The sequence below is a fragment of the Oryctolagus cuniculus genome, chromosome 2 (genome assembly GCF_051225735.1).
Source record: "Oryctolagus cuniculus isolate XC-2025 breed Fujian yellow rabbit chromosome 2, ASM5122573v1, whole genome shotgun sequence".
Classification (NCBI taxonomy): Eukaryota; Metazoa; Chordata; class Mammalia; order Lagomorpha; family Leporidae; genus Oryctolagus; species Oryctolagus cuniculus.
The window spans coordinates 26,557,501-26,576,287 of record NC_142868.1 but is presented as its reverse complement, the minus strand read 5'-3'; positions in this window follow the sequence as shown (position 1 = coordinate 26,576,287).

The following is an 18,787-nucleotide window of genomic DNA, read 5'->3' as shown; positions in this document are numbered from 1 at the left end:
CATAGGAAGTCTTCCCAAAATTTAGGGGAAGTGTATATTTTAAAAAAGGAGCATGGATTGCAAGATTTTTACTCCAAAAACAACTTAATTTTTAATTCCACTTTTAAACAAACTTTTTGAAGTTCCTTCAAATACATACACACACACACACACATTTAAACAAAAAATTATATTTAAAGAAAAAGTGAAATGGAAGCTACAGTTCAGTCATAAGCCAAGACTGTCTGTAACCACATAATTAAAACTTAAGTGACCCTGATTTCCTCAAACAACTGGCTGTAAACATAGACAAAACACAAAACATAAGCTTTATGCCCTTGTCAGCATGATTCCATGATGGTAATACTGTCAGCTGTGGATAAATCAGCTCAAACAACTCTGCTAGCCCTATAAAGAATATTAATATGCAACAGCTGGTCATGCAAAAGGTCCTTTGGCTTTATAAACTACCTTAATATACTGTGAGCTGTGCTTTTTATTGCTTTTGCATTGAATCCTTCTAGTTTGTAAACTATTCTTTGAGAAGCAGAGTATATGTTTTAAGATTTTAAATTTCGATCAAGTTTTATTTTTGACTTCTATAAATGTAAGCATATCCCTACTTTTATAAGTATATTTATTTAAATTATATGCAAAATTAAAAGGTATGTACTTTGAAACTATCTGCAATTATTGGGTTGGATTACATTACAGTTCAGATCCTTTTAGTGGTGCAGGGGAGAGATTATATTGTGAGAAAAAGACAATTCCACCCTGGACATTTACACATTTGTAAAGAGAAATAATCTCAGATAAATCAATAAAATAATGGTTGAGAAACTTCTGTTTTCCCAATATTTCTTTTTTACATGATTTCAAATAATAAAAAAAATTTTGTTTAATAAATAAAAGCATAATAATGAAATTTTAAAGCATATACTTGGGCATCCTAAACTCTTGAATTACTTGTGTTCCTTGGTCTTCTGTCTGTGGAGAGAGTGCTGCAAGTTGCCTCACATGTTCCTGTTGGGTCAGCTACAAAGCCGCTGACAGGTCCAGGAAGCCATTGTCTTCTTAACTGTAGAAATAGGTCCAGTACTGAGCTTGTAATCTAAACAGGGTCAAGTTCCCTTTCCAAGCATTTATAAGAACTTTATATTTATTAAAAAGAAAATCAAGACTTTTTAAATAGGAGTGTTCTGTAATTGTAGTGAAAGAAAACCTGCCTATTACTGATAGTACTGAGGCCATTGTTCTTTTAAATATTGGAGCTCTCTATGAATATCTTAACTTCTAAAGACAATACTCATAAAAAGAATACATAGAGGGAAACAAGCTAGTTAGAAATGGATTTTCATCATCATAACAAAAAATTTGTCCTTTGAATATTACACAATGACAAAGGAATAGGTCATCTTTAATACCAAATACTATCTAAAATTTTATGCCATGGGGATACATGTGTAGTTTTATGAATTATAAATATTTTAAATTGGTTTAAACAAGAACACTGTCCTCTAACTAATGCTAACAACATATTTTGGTCTTCAAATCCATTCTTTAAAACACTATCTTAAAAATCAAGATCAAGCAAGGATGAAGTCATGTATGTCAAGGTGATTTTTAGTTACAGAGTAATAGGCTATAATGTCAAATCAGCATGATCATATTAATATGACATTAGAATTCATTCAGCAAAATAAAAATCAAAAATTCTGTTTGTAGACATAGGAACCACAGCATTAGTTATCACACCAGTTACTACATAGAAGTAAACAGGCTTATTAAATTATATGTGGTAAAAATGTGGAGAAAATTTCTATGATTTGAAGTTTCACAACATGAAACAGTTATACATTTAAATATCTTTCTGTTTAAAATGAAAGTGTGGTTCTTATTGTTAATTACATATAAAGAGGCTGCTTTCTTGCTAACTCCCTATAACTATTACATAGGCATATTTTCTGGAGAGTAGCAATGTGCTACCATAAAAAAATTCTAGCTGAAAGTTTATTGCATGGAATTATTGGTCTCAGTTTCACTATATATAATAGTCACATTGAGTATATTGTATAGCAGTAATTTCTGTTTTGTTTCCTAAGTAATAAAACCAGTTACAGGAATATATTAGAGTAAGAAGTCTTTAAGGATTTTTCTAGTTCTTAGTCACATAATTATACCTTTTGATCAATCAGAGATATATTGTATATCTCTGTTACAGTGGGATAACCATACTTTTCCCTGCCTCATTAAATTAGCGGTTCTAAATTTGGTTTTGTCTAAGATCCTTCATTTGAAAAAGTACCACAGATTTCTAAACAGAAGCAACATCATGTGTATGAGCTATGTGTCAGTACTACAATATCCTCCCCTAACTCATAGTTTTTTCTTTTTATGGTTTCCATTACGCATGGTCAGCAATTGATACAGGGGCTGGCATTGTGGCCTAACAACTTAAGATGCTGCCTGTAGCACTAGCATCCCATATGGGAGCTGGTTCAAGTCCTAGCCACTCCACTTCCAATCCACTTTCTTGCTAATGGGTTTGAGGAAGAAGAGAATATGGCCAAAGTTCTTGGGTCCCTGCATTCTTGTAGATGACCCAGATGAAAATCCTGGCTTTGGCTTTGGCCTGGCCCAGCCCTAGCTATTGTGGCCATTTGGGGAGTGAACCAGTAGATGAGAGATCTCTCTCTCCCTCTTTCTCTCTCTCTCTCTCTCTCTAACTCTGCCTTTCAAATGTAAAATAAATGTTTCAAGAATGTTAAACAGTGATTTAAAATATTGAATATAAATTCCCATAAATAATCTCTAAATTTTAAATTGTGCACTAATCTGAAAAATGTGATTAAATCTTGCACTATCCCATCTTTTCCTACCTGGGATGGGCATCATCTCTTTGTCCAGCATTTCCACATGGTATATATACTCATTTGTTAGTCATTTAGTAGCTGTCCATGTTATTGGATTGACTGTCTCATTATCACAGTGCGTGAGAGAGGGAGAGAGAGACTACAATCATACTTTTATTAGAGTATTTTATAATTATTCTATTTTATTTTTGTTCTAAGTCTCTTATTGTGCCTGATTTATAAACTAAATTTATTGTAGGTATATATGGTAATAGTATTTATAAAATTCAGGATTATCCTTGGTTTCAGACACCCATTTAGTCTTGGAATATTTTACCCACACTAAGGAGGGACTACTGTACTAAGGAAGGTAAGATTTACAGTGTGATTCCCCTGGAAATATTATATTTGTGTCTGCTTATTTCTTCCTCTAGCTTTTGATGGAAACGGTACAACTGTTTCTTCCACAAATGGCCAAAGAGTGCAATTAAAACAGAAATAAAAGCACTTACCCTTGCTGCATTTCATTGGTTCAGAGCAACACCAGTTGGTATTTTCATGGTCTGTGTTTTCTACAACACAACACATTAAGGTCAATTCTGGTTTTCTGTCATTGCAAACTATGGAAAATGTCAGCTTACAATGAGTGACAATTACAAAAAGTGATATGGCTAACTAATTTAAACTGACATATGTGACTTCTGCTCACTTTGGTGTTTCATACATGCCAACTCAAATGTGCTTTCAGAAAATGTCAGAGGTACTTACCCTTCATATGTGAGAGAATTTTACCTCCTAATTTTGGAGGATAATTTTAGCTTGAGTCATATATAAATGCTTAAAATTTACTTTAGATTGTGGTATTTTTACATTTTATTTCAACCATAAGTTTATGATTTTTGAGAACACAAAGTTGTTCTCATTGTATTTCTAATCTGTATTTTTTCCTGAACTCATGCAGTATAACCACTGAACATTCAAAATAAAATTTAATGGATTATTTCAAATGATTTTCCTAACATAAAAGATATATAGAAAACTTTTATTACAATTATCTTCCACATTTTAATAATTAATTTTTAATTGTTAATGTGTAGTTTCAAAGTGGTGTTTATTACTATAACTAAATTTTCCTCAAATAAAAGAAATTATATGATTAGTTGAAATTAAGTTTTATTTAAGTAAATGAAGCTAAAGCTTTGGGAGTAATTTTCACCTTTCTGTAGGTTTTGAAATGAGATTTTAAATTAAATTAAACAATAAGTGGCAGTCATTGTAGTGTATCAGGGTATGCCACCACTTTAAGCACCCACATCCCATATATATGATCTATAAATATTGAGTCTAGTTGGTACTAGTTCTGGCTACTTCACGCTTCCAATGTAGTTTCCTGCTAATTTGCCTGGGAGGCAGCAAATAATGGTCCTCATATTTTTGTTCCTGCCAATCACATGGGAGACCCAGGTTGAGTTCTGAGAACCTGGCTTCAACCTGGCTCAGCCCCAGCTATTGCAGGCATTTGGGGAGTGAAACACCAGATGGAAGACGTGACTCTCTCTGTGATTCCCTCTCTGTCAATCCACCTTTCCAGTAAATAAATAAATCTTTCTAAGCAATCAAATAGCAATTATCACTGTCTACTGAAGAGAAACACTTTATATAACACTGAAAAATACAGACAGAATATAGAGAAATAGTATAAGCAAAACGATAACAAAATATACAAAACCATAGGATACTATCATATAGTGGAGAATATATGGCAGAATTTTATTATTCTATAAAATGTCACAAATATCTTCACATGTGGAAAAAGTAATGATAAGAAGTTCAAAACAAAATAAAATACTGAGAGATGTCTATTAGCTGTTTTTATAGTCCACTGTTTGATATTTATGAAACATACACCTCAAAATGAAATCAAACGAGAACTCAGAGCAAATATCACCTAATAAACCCAATTTTCACTAAAAGAAGTGGATGTGATAAATATAAGTTGGGGAAACACTTAGTTTATACTTTACAGATGTAATGTTTTGTGATTTATGTAGGCTTTCTGTGTGGAGGCAGAAAACATTAATGGGATGGATAAAAGTGAGGCTGAGGAGATTAAGAGAGATATCCCAGAAATTTTCATGTGGAAATAAATTTGCCTGAGAAATTCAGACCTTAAGCAAAATCTAATTCAAGGGTCCACTGTTTGCCATTGTCCTGTTTGCCATTTGTTCATTGTCTTTCCCCTCTCATATCTCTCACTCTCTGACTCTAACTTTAAATACAACTATTCCTGTTTTATTTTTAGATTTATTTCTGTAATCTTTCACTCCAGGTTTCCTCCCTCAGATACTGTCAGATTTGGGCATGCCCACAGTCAGGTTGTGATTGGAAGTCGGCCTCTGTGCATTTCTCCTTGTGGCCTTGTAATTGCCTACACAAGAGCAATCAAACATATCAGCTAGAACAATCGTCTGTATCAGCTGGAAAGCTGACTTTAATTTAAGTGAGCACACCAGTTTAAACACTTTTATTTGTACAGCTATTTCTAGTGGAAAGAAATTATGTGTCTACCTCAAGTTTTCTTCAGTTGAAGAATGGGATGTATGGTTTTAGAAAGAGAATATGTAGATACAATCAGAAACTTGTCTTGCTCTTCCTACAAGTGAAACGAGGAGAAAAAGCAATACTTGATGACCCTTTGAGGGAAATATCGAAAGTCCAGTCTGCCAAATATTATTCATCATGTCTAGCATTCTGATAACCTTTATTGCCTTCACAAACTAAGAGCAAAAGGGCTAATTGTTATTTTCAGAACAGGTTTTGTTCTTTTCCTAAAAAATAAATCACATAAGTAACAATAAGTAACTCCAGGTTTGTGTTTTATGCAATTTACTCTTTGCTGTAGCATACGTTATTATATTCAATGAAACAAAAAGACTATGTAACATAAGGCATATGGTTTTACTGTAATTTGGACTAAAGGGACATATAGAATTATGAAAAGTAATAACTAACAATTTCCTATATTACTGAAAACTTTGATGTTAAATTATATGCATATAAGGAAAATAAAAAAAATGTCATTGAAGTCTGTAGTTTTCCAACACCATAAATATATGGACGAATGGAACAATTAAAAGGATAAAATTAAAACACTGGATTCTTTGTATTCTCTGTAAATACATCTCATTCAGAGGCTACCAAACTACCTTCAGGTCATTAAACTACAGAGTGAGTCTCTTCACTCACTTGTCAAACCCATGCCTCAAATGATCAACCTGGATCATCTTTATCAACTGAGTACCTTGATTTCAAACTTTTGATTTAAATATATTATCAGTCCTTAGGAACTCTGCCTATATTTTGTTCAGTTTTGAATCCCAACATTTTTTTCAATTATAAAATGGACTCAGTCAATATATCCTGAATGAATCAATAGAACAACAATCACATGTGTGCACAAAATGATGCAAGAAATAATTTATTTGCTCTCTGGGGCAGATCCCTGCATCTATATTTATAGCAACTAACCAAACTGACAACCTATGGACCAGGAGGAGTCCTGTTTTATGGATGTATGATATATAGATATTCGTAAATGACCTTCTAATACCTCTTCTTTATCTGAGTTTGCCATTTGCTGCTGAACTAGCATCTACTTATTTGATGTATGTGTTACACTACACAATCAGTGGTTTGTGGGAAGCAGTGAATATCCTTGCAGAATCCCAAACTGCAGTGCTATACTGCAGTGCTAAACTGCTAACTATATTTGCAGTTTTCTAGCTAAAATGAAGTTAAGTGTTTATGTTGCTTTGGCATTACTTAACTTTTTCCATTCAAGAAAGATAACTATATAAGGAACTCTATTTATTTTGCTAATGTGCTTTAGAGAAATAAAGACAAAATTGCGTAAAGAAACGTTCTTTATTCTCACTAGTTGCAGAGAATGTCCCATGTGAAATAGTTTGCAAATGGATAGTCATTAGAAAATTGAACTAAGAGACCTATTTTAGCTATCTTTTTGTCCACACAGAAAGAAATATGTTTAGAGTACATACCACAACAGTGGATGCTAAATGAATATTTACTAAATTGTGCTGAGTTCTCCATATCTCCTTTTCATTTGGTCTTTATTTCTATAAAGTTATAATAAGTTCCAGAAATACATATAACTAAAACAAATCAGTTTAATTTGGTTCAATACTGCACACATTTAAAAGAATTCTAATCTGCAGATATTGATTAGACTAATTCCCATGCTAACTCTATTCATTCTTGACAAATTTAATATATAGTTAGAAAGAGTAAAATATTAGATCTTCATCCATTTATCTCCATAAGACTGGGGGTATTTTCTCTTGAGGGGGGAAAAATGTTAGGTAGGAAGCTAGAAATTAGCCTGTGTGTGTGAGAGGGGCCTCGGAGAAAAGCAAAGGCACATTTCTAGAAGCTCACTTTGGAAGCAACCCAGTATTTATACTGCAAAGTCCTGCCCAGACACTGATAAGTTTCCAGGTGGTTGCAAGCCTTTCCCCCCAGAATTCTCTCTCCTCATCACCAAATGGCTTTTCTGGCCTGATAGTAAAACTGGGAAAGAATTTCCCAATTTAACATAAAGCAATAAAACCATTACATATTTCCTTCATGGCAGGCACTGTAGGCCTCCAAGGATGCCCCGTCACCAGTCTGACATTCAGCAAACCCTGTGTTCTGGAGGAGGAAAAGGAGGGGAAGGAAAAACATGGACCCCTTTTCCCTTATAAGCCCTGGTCGAAACAAAGAATGTGTGCTCAGCTCTCTCAGCTCTCTCAGCTCTCTCCTTGCTTTCCTCCAGTCTCAGTGACTGGGCACTCTCATGATCCCTTCCGTTCTGGCGGCTGCCCTATCCCCAATAAAACTTTGCTACTTTGCAAAACAAAACAAAACAAAACAAAATAAAATAACTTAATAGAAAAAGTGTGGCATGAATGTGTCAAAAAATCTAAGGGCATCTCTACTATGGGCATGCTAGTAAAAGATTGGTTTACCAATGAGTACAAAGGGAGGTAGAAATAGTACCTGGATCTCTGGCAGTCATATGACTCTAAAGACCAAGAGACCACAAAGATGTTAAGTCCACTACCTTCAAGTATTTCAAGATATCGGTAATCAGGGAGAGATTTTTTTTTATTCTCCTTTGATATAAGTTGTTATAATATTATCAAACATTAAATTTTTGGAAGTTTTAATTCATTTCATTGATCCATTCTCATGGTATCTGTTCAGTATGAAGGATGATAGATTTAATTTCAAGAAATATTAAGTACCATTTTTGCTCTTTTGACCAAATTTTTCCTAGGCATTATGATTGGTGAGATAGATAGGAGCACATCAAAAAATTGTTATTTTAAAATTATATAAACATTTATATCATTGATAAACCTTATCTTACAATAGAAATGTTTCTAAATGCCAAAATTTATGGAACTATATAATTTGTTGTAACAAAATAATGAAAATTAACAATCAATACAAATCAATAACTAAGACATATAATTAGTTGAAGACATCTTATTCTTCTGAGCATTAGTTAAGTGTCAAAGGCTATAAATATAGTTATGCATTACATATATACTTATATATAAATATATATACACTTATGCATATATAAAATATTTTTGGATAGTTTAAGCATTAATGAAATTTAAAACACTGTAAAGTAAAACTGATGTTATATCTATCAAAAAGAAATATAGTTAAATACATTAAGCCAAGATTAGTAAGCTTAATATTGAAAGAATTTAAGGTGTTAGTAAACAATGAAATGATATAGAGAGAAGTAGGAACCATGAAACACTAAAATAAGTTCAGATTATATATGTAAATAAAAGAACCAGAAGAATAATAAATAAAACTGGAAACTTGTTATTTATAAAGAGGAATCTAACTCTAACCATCTGACCAAAACGATACATAACACACAAAAATAAACGCAAAGAAAACAAACAAAATAAGTACAATTTTACCACATTTAGAAAAAAATTAAAATTTTATTTATTTGTATTTATTCTTTAATTTATTAATTTATTCTTTGGAAAAGCAGAGAGAGAGGTGGATTTTCTGTCCTATGGTTCACTCTTCAACTGGTAATGACAGCCCCTGCTGGGCCAGGCTGAAAGCAGGAACCAAGAACTCCATTCAAGTTTCTCACATGGATGTCAGGCACTAGTATTCGAGCCATCATCTGCTGTTTCCCAGGCACATTAACAGGGAGCTGGATGGGAAGCAGAGTACCAAGAATTAAAGCAATACTCAGATATGGTTTATGTGGGGTTAACTTGCTGCACAGTTTGGAATTTTGATGTCAGAATTTACAACTTGTTTTGTTACCTATCTCTTAAATTATTGCACTTATTATTCTTAACAGTTGGTTTTTAATTAATTGTATTAAAGTCCTAAGTGGTATATTCATCATGATTACAGCACATTTTCCAGTGATTTTTATACATTCAAATGTTTTCTTGTAACATATTAGCATCTTCATTCTTAGGTAAAATCTAAAAATAGTTTATCTCAGGGCTGGCATTGTGGTATAGTGGGTAAAGCCACCATCTGTGGTGCCAGCATTCCACAGGGGTGCTAGTACCTGTCCTAGCTGCTCCCTTCCTATCCAGCTCGCTCATAAGCTGAGAAAGCAGAGGGAGATGGCCCCCGTGTTGGGGACCCTGCACCCACATGGGAAACCCAGAGGAAACTCCTGGTCCTGGCTTTAGTGCAGCACAGCTTTGACCATTGCAGACATCTGGGGATGTGAACCATTGAATGGAAGGTCTCTCTGTCTCTCCCTCTCTCTGTAACTCTGATTTTCACAATAAATACATAGATATTTAAAAAAATTCAACTCATAGAAGTTGAGAGTAGAATAATAGTTATGGGATGCTGGGGAGTTGTGGGAGGAGAGGGACTAGAAGTTGGTCAAAGGGAGACAAAGTTGTGATTAGATGGAAGGAGAAAGTAGTGGAATTCTATGTACAATAGGATGCCTACAGATAAGGATAATTTGTGTTTCAAAATAGTTAAGAAAGAGAATGTTTAATATTTTGACCCTGAAAGCATGATGTTTGAGGGGATGGATATGCTAATTGTCCTGATTTTATCACTATGCAATGTAGGATATCACATAATACCCCACAATTAGGTATGATTCTTATATGCTAATTGAAAATAGAATAAATCAAAACCCCACAAATGTAAATAATTTTCCTTGGAGCAAAAATTGTATTTAACCAGGGATGTTAAATAATAATAAAATATTAATAAAATTATATCTGCAATATTTCATTTGATTTGAAGTTATTAATGTGATTTTAACACTTTTAGAAATCATCCACTTAAATGTGTTGTCGAGGCTCCATAGACCAAAACCATAGAAGAAAGAAAAAAAAAATCTAAAGTTTTATCTTCAAAACTCCAAGCCTAGAGAGTTTAATAATTTACATCAAACATCAGCATTCATAGTTCAAATAAGTTAATTTTATCATTTCATAGAAAGAGATAAATCAGAAGAAATATTATAAATATATCATACAAACAAAAGTTCAACTATAAAGGACAAATAATTCTAATTTCTATTGTAGTCATAACATAATTTAGAATTTGTGACATTTACAAATTATATTATATTAGTAGTCATCATTTATATAGTATATTCATTCATGTTAGTTGAATAAATATGTTAGGTGTTTGATTTTCCATTTTGATGCATGTCAGTAAGATAAATAAAAATAAAAAAGCAATAAAATAACAAAGATATGGAGAATTTTTAATTTTTTAATTTTTTTTTTACATTTTAGGCTTTATTTAGTGAGAAAGATACGTAGGAGAGTGAGAGCTTTATCTAAGAGAAAGAGGTAAATCTGGGTTCATATTGAGCACCAGGAAACAGCCACGTGGAGGAGCATCTAGGCTAGGAGCCTAAGGTGGGTAGTCCAAAGGCCAAGAACCGTTGAGGCACAGGGCTACAGCAAACCCCCTCCTGGCAAGAAGCCAGGGAAGAAGAGAGCTGGAGAATTTTTTTTAATTCATTTTGGAGTTAAAGATAATAGTCAAACATTTTTATAAAGGTCAATCTCACTAAAAATAAAAAAATTGAAAATTCAGTCAAGAATTCATGTACTATAAACTCTCAAGGTGCCATCTGAATATTTTAATATTTCTCACCATTTGCCTCTGCTGATCTACACTTTTCCTCATTAGATCCACATGCCCAAATTCTAACCTTCAATCAATATTATAAAACTTTAGTCTCCTCTGATTTATCAGGTCCACACTACAAACATGAGGCAAATAAAAATATTCTGGAATATCCATCTAAAACAGAGCCAGAGACCATGCGAAGAAAAGGTTCAGTTCACACAAAGTTGTTCCGGGAGCTGCCTTGCTAAGCCTTTCTCTTGAAGCAGACTGTGTTAACTGGTACGACTGTATGTTTTTCTTCTTAGCAACTGTCCACAGAAGTGCCAGCTGTCGCCTCCAGCTGAGCTTTACATAGTATCTGCTGTCAGTCACCAATCAGAGCTTGCCAGCTTTCTGAAATACCAAAAGTTCTAAGGAACTTTCTGGCATACATCCTTCTGCCCTAATAAAACCTCCAAGCTCTCTTTCGTTCTCCAGACACACTTGAGGCCATCTTGATTCCCGTATTATTCCAAGATGGCAATCTTAATTTTGTATAATTCCCCCATAAAGTCTGTTTGTATTTTAGAGATTCTTCTCTAGCTTTAACTCTGGCAATACAAAACTCAAGATATTCCTTTCAACAGATGTCCTTTTCAGTTTTCCTGACCTCAGATAATAACACATTTCATGAGAATGTAAAAACGAGAATTAGGATTTATCATAATTGTTTATATCAACTAAAATCATAACAAGAACTACTAACTGTACTTCCTAATTATCTTTTAAATTTTGCTTCCTTTCTACCAAACAAAACTAAAAATACAGTTACTTGCATTACTATGTTTGTTTCCTAAATTGACTTCTTAAATCTAGTATGCCCAGCCTTCCAAACACTCTCCCCACTGTTTGGAGGCAAATTCCTTTTTAATGTAAAGCTGATCATGACAGCCTGCAGCCTTCTCATTCATACAAGCATCTTGAGGGAAGAGAAAACATTTGCCAGGCCTTGGCTGGATTTCAGGACCTACTGAAATAGTTTCTCTGTCCCTCCTGCTCAATCTGCGCTGCAGACAAAATGAACCTGGGTCACCATAGACTGTGTTGCATTGAGCCTTGGTCCCTTCTGGGGTGAGTCATTGCAGAATTTCCTTCTGGGCTAAAGGCAATGAAGGAAGCCAAGAGCAGCAAGGCATTTGAGAATAATGGACTTTGAAGGAAGATCCAAAGGAAAACACAAACTTACTGGGAACACATTTCTTATTTTTATGATTATTTCCAAGGCTGAACTTAATCATTTTCCACTTGAAATTGTTCTTCTTAACTACAATTTTCAATGATGAGAACGTCAAATATTATTAGCTATTATAGTGGGCAAAGCCTTCCCAATTATGATACACATTTTTTAACCTACTTTGTTTTGGGTATCCTAATTTTCATATAAAATATAATTGGTAGTTCTAATGTTTTGAATTGTGAGAGACATATAATGGAAGGTAATTTAATGCAAATTTAAATAAGGCTCAGTATTAAAAATCAATAGTTGGGGTAAGCATTTGGCCTAACAGTTTAGACACTAGTTAAGAGGACCTCTTCTTACATCAGAGTACCTAGGTTCAGATTCCTGACTTGAATGCAGACTCTGTGCATGCAGAAGCTATTTCAAGTGATTGAGTTCCTGCCATCTATGTGGAAGATCTGGATCAAGTTCACACCTGTTGGCTTTAGAGGGCAGCCCATCTGATGTTGTAATTTGGGAAGAGAACCAGGCGATGAAAGTGTGCTCTTTCTCTCTTTATCTCTCTCTCTCTCTCTCTCTCTCTCTCTCTCATTATATATCTCCCCTTTTATATTTCTCTGCTTCTCTAATAATTTTTAAGTTAAATGATAATGTTGCCAAAATGTATTTGTTAATGATAACAATGGATGTTTATAATAATTTTACATTTTTGTGTTGACTTTCTGTATTTAAAGGCAACAGGCATTTTGTTGGAGTTAAAAATAGGAGGTTGCTCTTATTTTTTTCAATGTATTTGTGGATGCATTTCTTGGTGGCAGTAAAAAGGCAACCTGTGTAGAACAATGTTCTATTTGTCTGCTTCTCCCCAGAGTGCCTGGTTGATCATCATCACGATCTGATTGCACACAAATCAATCACTTTACTTGTCCTGAAGCACCATTATAAATTCTGAGGTGGTCAGGATTAAGACTATCATGTATACTCAGATACTAAGTAATAGAAGATTTATTGTGGTCTTGCCGATTCTTCTGACATTTTAAATGATATTGGTGTATGCCATGGTATATTTGGTGGAAGGGGCCAAGGTTTTTCATTTTCCTTTTTTTTCCATCAAATTTTCTTCGGAATCATCATTATTAGCCCAAGTCTACTGCTTGCTCCAACAACTTTTATGGAAGTCTGCATTCCAGATTAAGTTAAATATATGTTAACAACATGAAGTTCTTTATAGAAAGTTGAAGCCAATCACCAAAGTGTGTAGGAAAAAAAGGACTTGAAGAAAGTGGTAGTAACATACCCCTCTGTTTCAGAGAATAAAAGATTTCCTGTGTTACACTCTGGCAATGACATAACTCTTACTTCATCTTCCTTCTCTGGAATCTTCCCACCTACAATGAAGCCCCTTTAACAGACCTTAATCTCTGTTATCTCACAGACTTCCTTAAGGAAAATCTCTTACTCTCCCCATCGGAAGAAGTTTCACATGGTGGCACTCTTCCTTGTTTCATGTAACTGAGAAATTTTTCATATTTGGACCATATGTCTATGCATATTTCCTTCCCAAACTCATTGAGCTTAAAAGAGAGTAAGTGTTTCCAGAGTGAGATGTAATGCAAGTGACCCAATACCTATTCTGTCTTCACCCCAAGGAGTATTATTCTTCACATCAATTAAGCATAACTTCGGTGAATCATTTTACTTTATTGATTTATTGAACCCAAACTGAACTGAATGTCTTTTTCCTTTTTATATGGTTCTCTTTTTTTTAAGTTAGAAACACCCCTCCTCATTACTTTCCTGATGTGAATTTTGATTCTTCCATTCCAAAAGAAATCCTGGCTGAATTATAAGAGAAATTACAGGAAATTGATAGTTAGCAGATCCAATGCATCAGTGTTGGTGATCATAGTTTTATTTCAAATCTACTTCCTCATGGAAGAAGTAAGGAAAATGATGATGCCACCCTTTGAGAATACCCTTGTGTTTTCAAACACCAGTTCTATTAGCTCTAAAAGACTATCCCCACTAAATAAGAACTTCTCCTGCAAAACACAAATGATTCTTAATTCTAGAAAAGAAAAAGATGCTAGCCAATTATGCCATACAACAGGATAATTTTTATATTAACACAAGCAGAGTGATCCTTATGAAGTATCTGTGGCTCTTTAAATTTAGTAACTACTGCTTGAAGAAATAACTGTCCATGAAATGAGCATGAGTAAAATACAGACGTTATCTGGATTTCCAAACACAAATAATAATCTTTCCTCCAAGTATTTAGTTTAATACATTATATTTTCCTAAGGGGGGAAGAGTAAATATACAAAGGGGAGAGAAAAGGGGAGATATATGAGGAAAGGGGAGAGACAGTCTATTATGGGAGGGCAGGAAAGAAGAAGGGAAAACATATTGGAAGAAGGGACTGATTTGTATTGTTTTGGTACTGTTGAATGACTATTTTGGTAGGACGTGAAAAGACGGTGATAAGTGTCTTTTAACTGATCCTTGTCTCTTCCTGTTCTTAATTATCTTTTGCAATTTAAAAATAACTAAAATTAGACTTACAAACTTCCCTGGTTTAGAGAAGTTCTGAAACATGAGCTACTTAACAGTATCTCATAGTATACAAGAGTTGAATTACAGGACTCAATTCTAGAACATAGTCATAAAACTTTGAGCTTTTCTGTATACATGTATGTGTCATATAAATATATGTAATACATAATTCAATGGCTTGAATTATATACTGTATAGATTCTTTAAAGATCTGTTTTATTTATTTGAAAGGCAGAGTTACAGAGAGATATAAACAGAGAGAGAGGTCTTCTACCCGCTGGTTCACTCCCCAAAAGGCTGTAATGGCTGGAGCTGAGCCAGTCCTAAGCCAGGGGCCAGGAGCTTCTTCCAGGTCTCCCACATGGGTGCAGGGGCCCAAGGACCTGGGCCATCCTCTGCTGCTTTCCCAGGCACACTAGCAGGGAGTTGGACCAGAAATGGAGCAGCTGGGACTCAAAACGGTGCCCACATGGTGCTGCAGGCTGTGCCTTTAATCTACTGTGCCACAGCTCTGGCCCTAGTATATATATTTAATATATATTTCTTCATTTATTGTTAATATTTTAAGAGTTTTATAAAGCCTCTTAGGCAACAATGGTGAGATAATTTATAATTTAGATCTTGCATTTGAAAGTTAATTTAGCAACTACACTTTCTTGAAAATAAATATACTCTCCATTAGAGGTAGTGAGTTTGATGACTTAGCTTCAAGTTATGCTATGGCAAATGCTTCCCTTCAAAAATAATCATGTTGCCCAGTCCTCTTAAATGTGACAACAAAGGAGAAAGCTTTTGGCCTTACAGCTAACATGCCACTTTGCTTGGGTTTCTGCTGCCCTTGTAGAAAACCTGAATTGGGTTTCAAGTTCTGATATTGACTTGGTCCAGCCTCAGATGACAATAGGGAGTGAGCTAGTAGATGAGATCTCCCTCTCTCTCTCTCTCTCTCTCTCTCTCTCTTTCTTTCTCTTCTGTCTCTCTGCTTTTGAATGAATAATAAAAAGTTGATGATGAAAATATTTTTCAGCAACATTTTGTTATGAGCTGGAGGAGCTATTACATGTTTTTCTGATGCAGTTTCATTTTTCTAAATCATCTATCAATAATTAAGACTTTCTATACAATGTTATAGTTGGATAAAGATTGGGGCATATTTCCTGGAATAATTATATCAGCGTGGATGAAACAAAGGATTAAAGCATAACATTAGTTTTTATTTTAGCTCAATGTTTTAGTGGAAAGGCTGTGCCAATTTATGGTCAATTACTGCAAAAGACTAAAGCAATTACTGGTATTTCCATCAAGAGTTAGATTTCTTGAAAAAGTGTAAAAGTGTTATTTAGAGAAAACATAAAACCTAAGTTCTCTACACTTATCTTCAAAAACCCAATTGCATTGTTGATATAAACAAAGCTGTTATTTTCTTGGCTTATTTTGAGTTTATATAACAATAATCTGCCCATTCAAATTCTTCTGACACTCTAAAGTAATGTTTTTAAGATTCTTTGTTGTGCATTCTTTGAGAGCTCCTGGTTTTTGACCTGTGATGTATGTTGTTAACTTTTAGAATTTGAGTCTATTGGAGAATGCTTTTACCTTATAGCATTTTCAATATTATGCTCTCATGTCAAAACTGATTAAATTCTCAGATATCTTTGGGGTTGTTAGCATTAATTTGTGGCCAATAGATTCTAAATTGGTTTATTATTTTAAATTTTATGGAAAAGTCATTACTTAAGCCAGTTTATATTAAATATTATTTATGAAAGAATATATCCATCAATTGTTTATGTGCTTTCTGGAATGAAGGTGGAAGAAATTTTCAGCTTTTCCTTTTCATGTTTTTGGACAGACCTGTTATTTATAAATCATGACATCTTTAGTACTTCTAGACTCATTATAATTAGTTTAAATAATTTTTCTTCATAGTAACTCAAGAGTTCTTACCTAAACATAATAAGGATATGTTAATTTACTGTTCTGTGACTTCAAAATGGAGTTGGACTCAGCTGAGCACTTGGCTGTCAGGCTGGGATTGGTTCATTGACTAAGCTGCAGTAATCTCCCCGTCAGCTGCAGGTTGGATCTGTCTTAGCCTCCAGCAGATGATCTGTTCTTACCATGGGTGTCTCAGAATGCCAAGTGTAAGAGCTGAAGCACACAAATCCTAGATTTAAAATTGATGACAACAGCAATTCTACCACATTGTTCTTGGCCAAAGCTGAACAAAAGGCCATTCAGATTCCAAAAGATAAAAACTTTATTCAAGGGAAAAATTAAGAAGAATTGAAATAATTTATGAAGTAAACCAGAGTAACTTCATTATTCATGGTATTCAGTGTGTGAGTTTTATCAAAGAAAAGGATTTTGAAAAAGAGATCACTGAATGTCATTAGTTTATTATTTTTAAAGAATTTGAAAGATAGTGGAAATGTTAGTGATAGTTTTTGAAAAATATACAAGGATATGTAAGTTTCTTGGCAAATAGAATTAAAAGATCAATTTTTTGGTACAAAACCACTTTACAATTCATCTGTATAAGGAGTTTTTTTAAAGTTTATAAAAAATAGCTATGAAAAAACTCTGCACCCCCGTGCTCCCTTCTCAGTAGTAGACACACTGAACTGCTTGGTGGCCCAGCTTCAGGAAGCTCACCTGTGTCGGCTCAGGTGACACCTGTGCCCCTTTAGCTTCCCAGCCCGCGAAATGGGGGAGAACGGTACTGTTAAGGTTCAGCCCAGAGTTCAAGTTTTTGGAGCCAAGGCGAGCTCAGGAAACTGGAGGGGCCTGGCTGGCTGCTAGAGCCTGTGGAGATAGGGGCAGTGGCAGCTCCTCCAAGCTTTTCTCTGCCAGACTGTGGTGCAGCGGGCCTACTGCTCCCCTGGGTCACCCTCTTTTCCCTGCTAGCTCCCATCTGGGGCGTTGACCCTTCCTTTTTTAATCAACTTTTGCTAAGATTGATTTAATAAAAAAAGAGGGGAAAAAAAAGAAAAACTCTATAAAGATTTCAAAAATTTTACAGCAAAATAAACTTATCTTTTAACTCCATTTTGCCATGAACTTTTTGAAGTATCCCTACACAGTAATAAGGATATTTATTTTTAATATATTTTGTCTTTTTATAAAAAAGATTTACTTATTTATTTCAAAGGCAGAGTTACAGAGAGTCAGAGAGAGAGGGAGAGGCCTTCCATCCACTGGTTCACTCTCTAGATGGCCGCAATGGCCAGAGCTGCACCAATCCAAGGCCAGGAGCCAGGAACTTCCTCTGGATTTCCCACATGCATGCAGGAGCCCATGGACTCAGGCCATCTTCTACTGCTTTCCCAGGCCATAGCAGAAAGCTGGATTGGACGTGGAGTAGCCATGACTCAAACTGGTGCCCATATGGGATGCCGGCACTGAGGGCAGCAACTTTACCCACTATGCCACAGCCTCAGCCCCTATATATTTTCAAAAGGATTTTCATTATCCTAGAAAAGTCAATCCAAAGCTAGTAGGAACCTTGAGGACCCATAAGGTAGAAGCTGAGTCTGTCTCAGTATAGTCCAACATATTCTATCATCAGTTCAAGGTAATTACACATAAATTAAACCCAAACAAGAGAATTTGGGTTCTAAGAGCTCCATAAATGGGTACTGGCTATCCTATTTAGAACCTCCCTATGGGTAGAATGGAGGGTCTGCTCTTAACTACTTCTAGAACATGAATCAGCCAGCAGAAGCAGTGTGTGCCTACACCAAGAAAGCTTGCTGAATCCTCATTCAGTAGCCATGTGTACCAGATACACTGACAGTATCATAGAGCTGTTCACCTGTTTCTGGGAAGGGTTATCCTCTACTGTTATAGATTATGAAAACACAGTTTCTGAATTTGAATAGTACTACATAGTGATTCAGTATGGCCAGGTAACGTGGTTTATTTAACATGCAAATACAATTTCATATTTTGTTTTTTAAAAGATTTTTTTGTTTATTTGAGAGGCATAGTTACAGAAAGAGAGAGG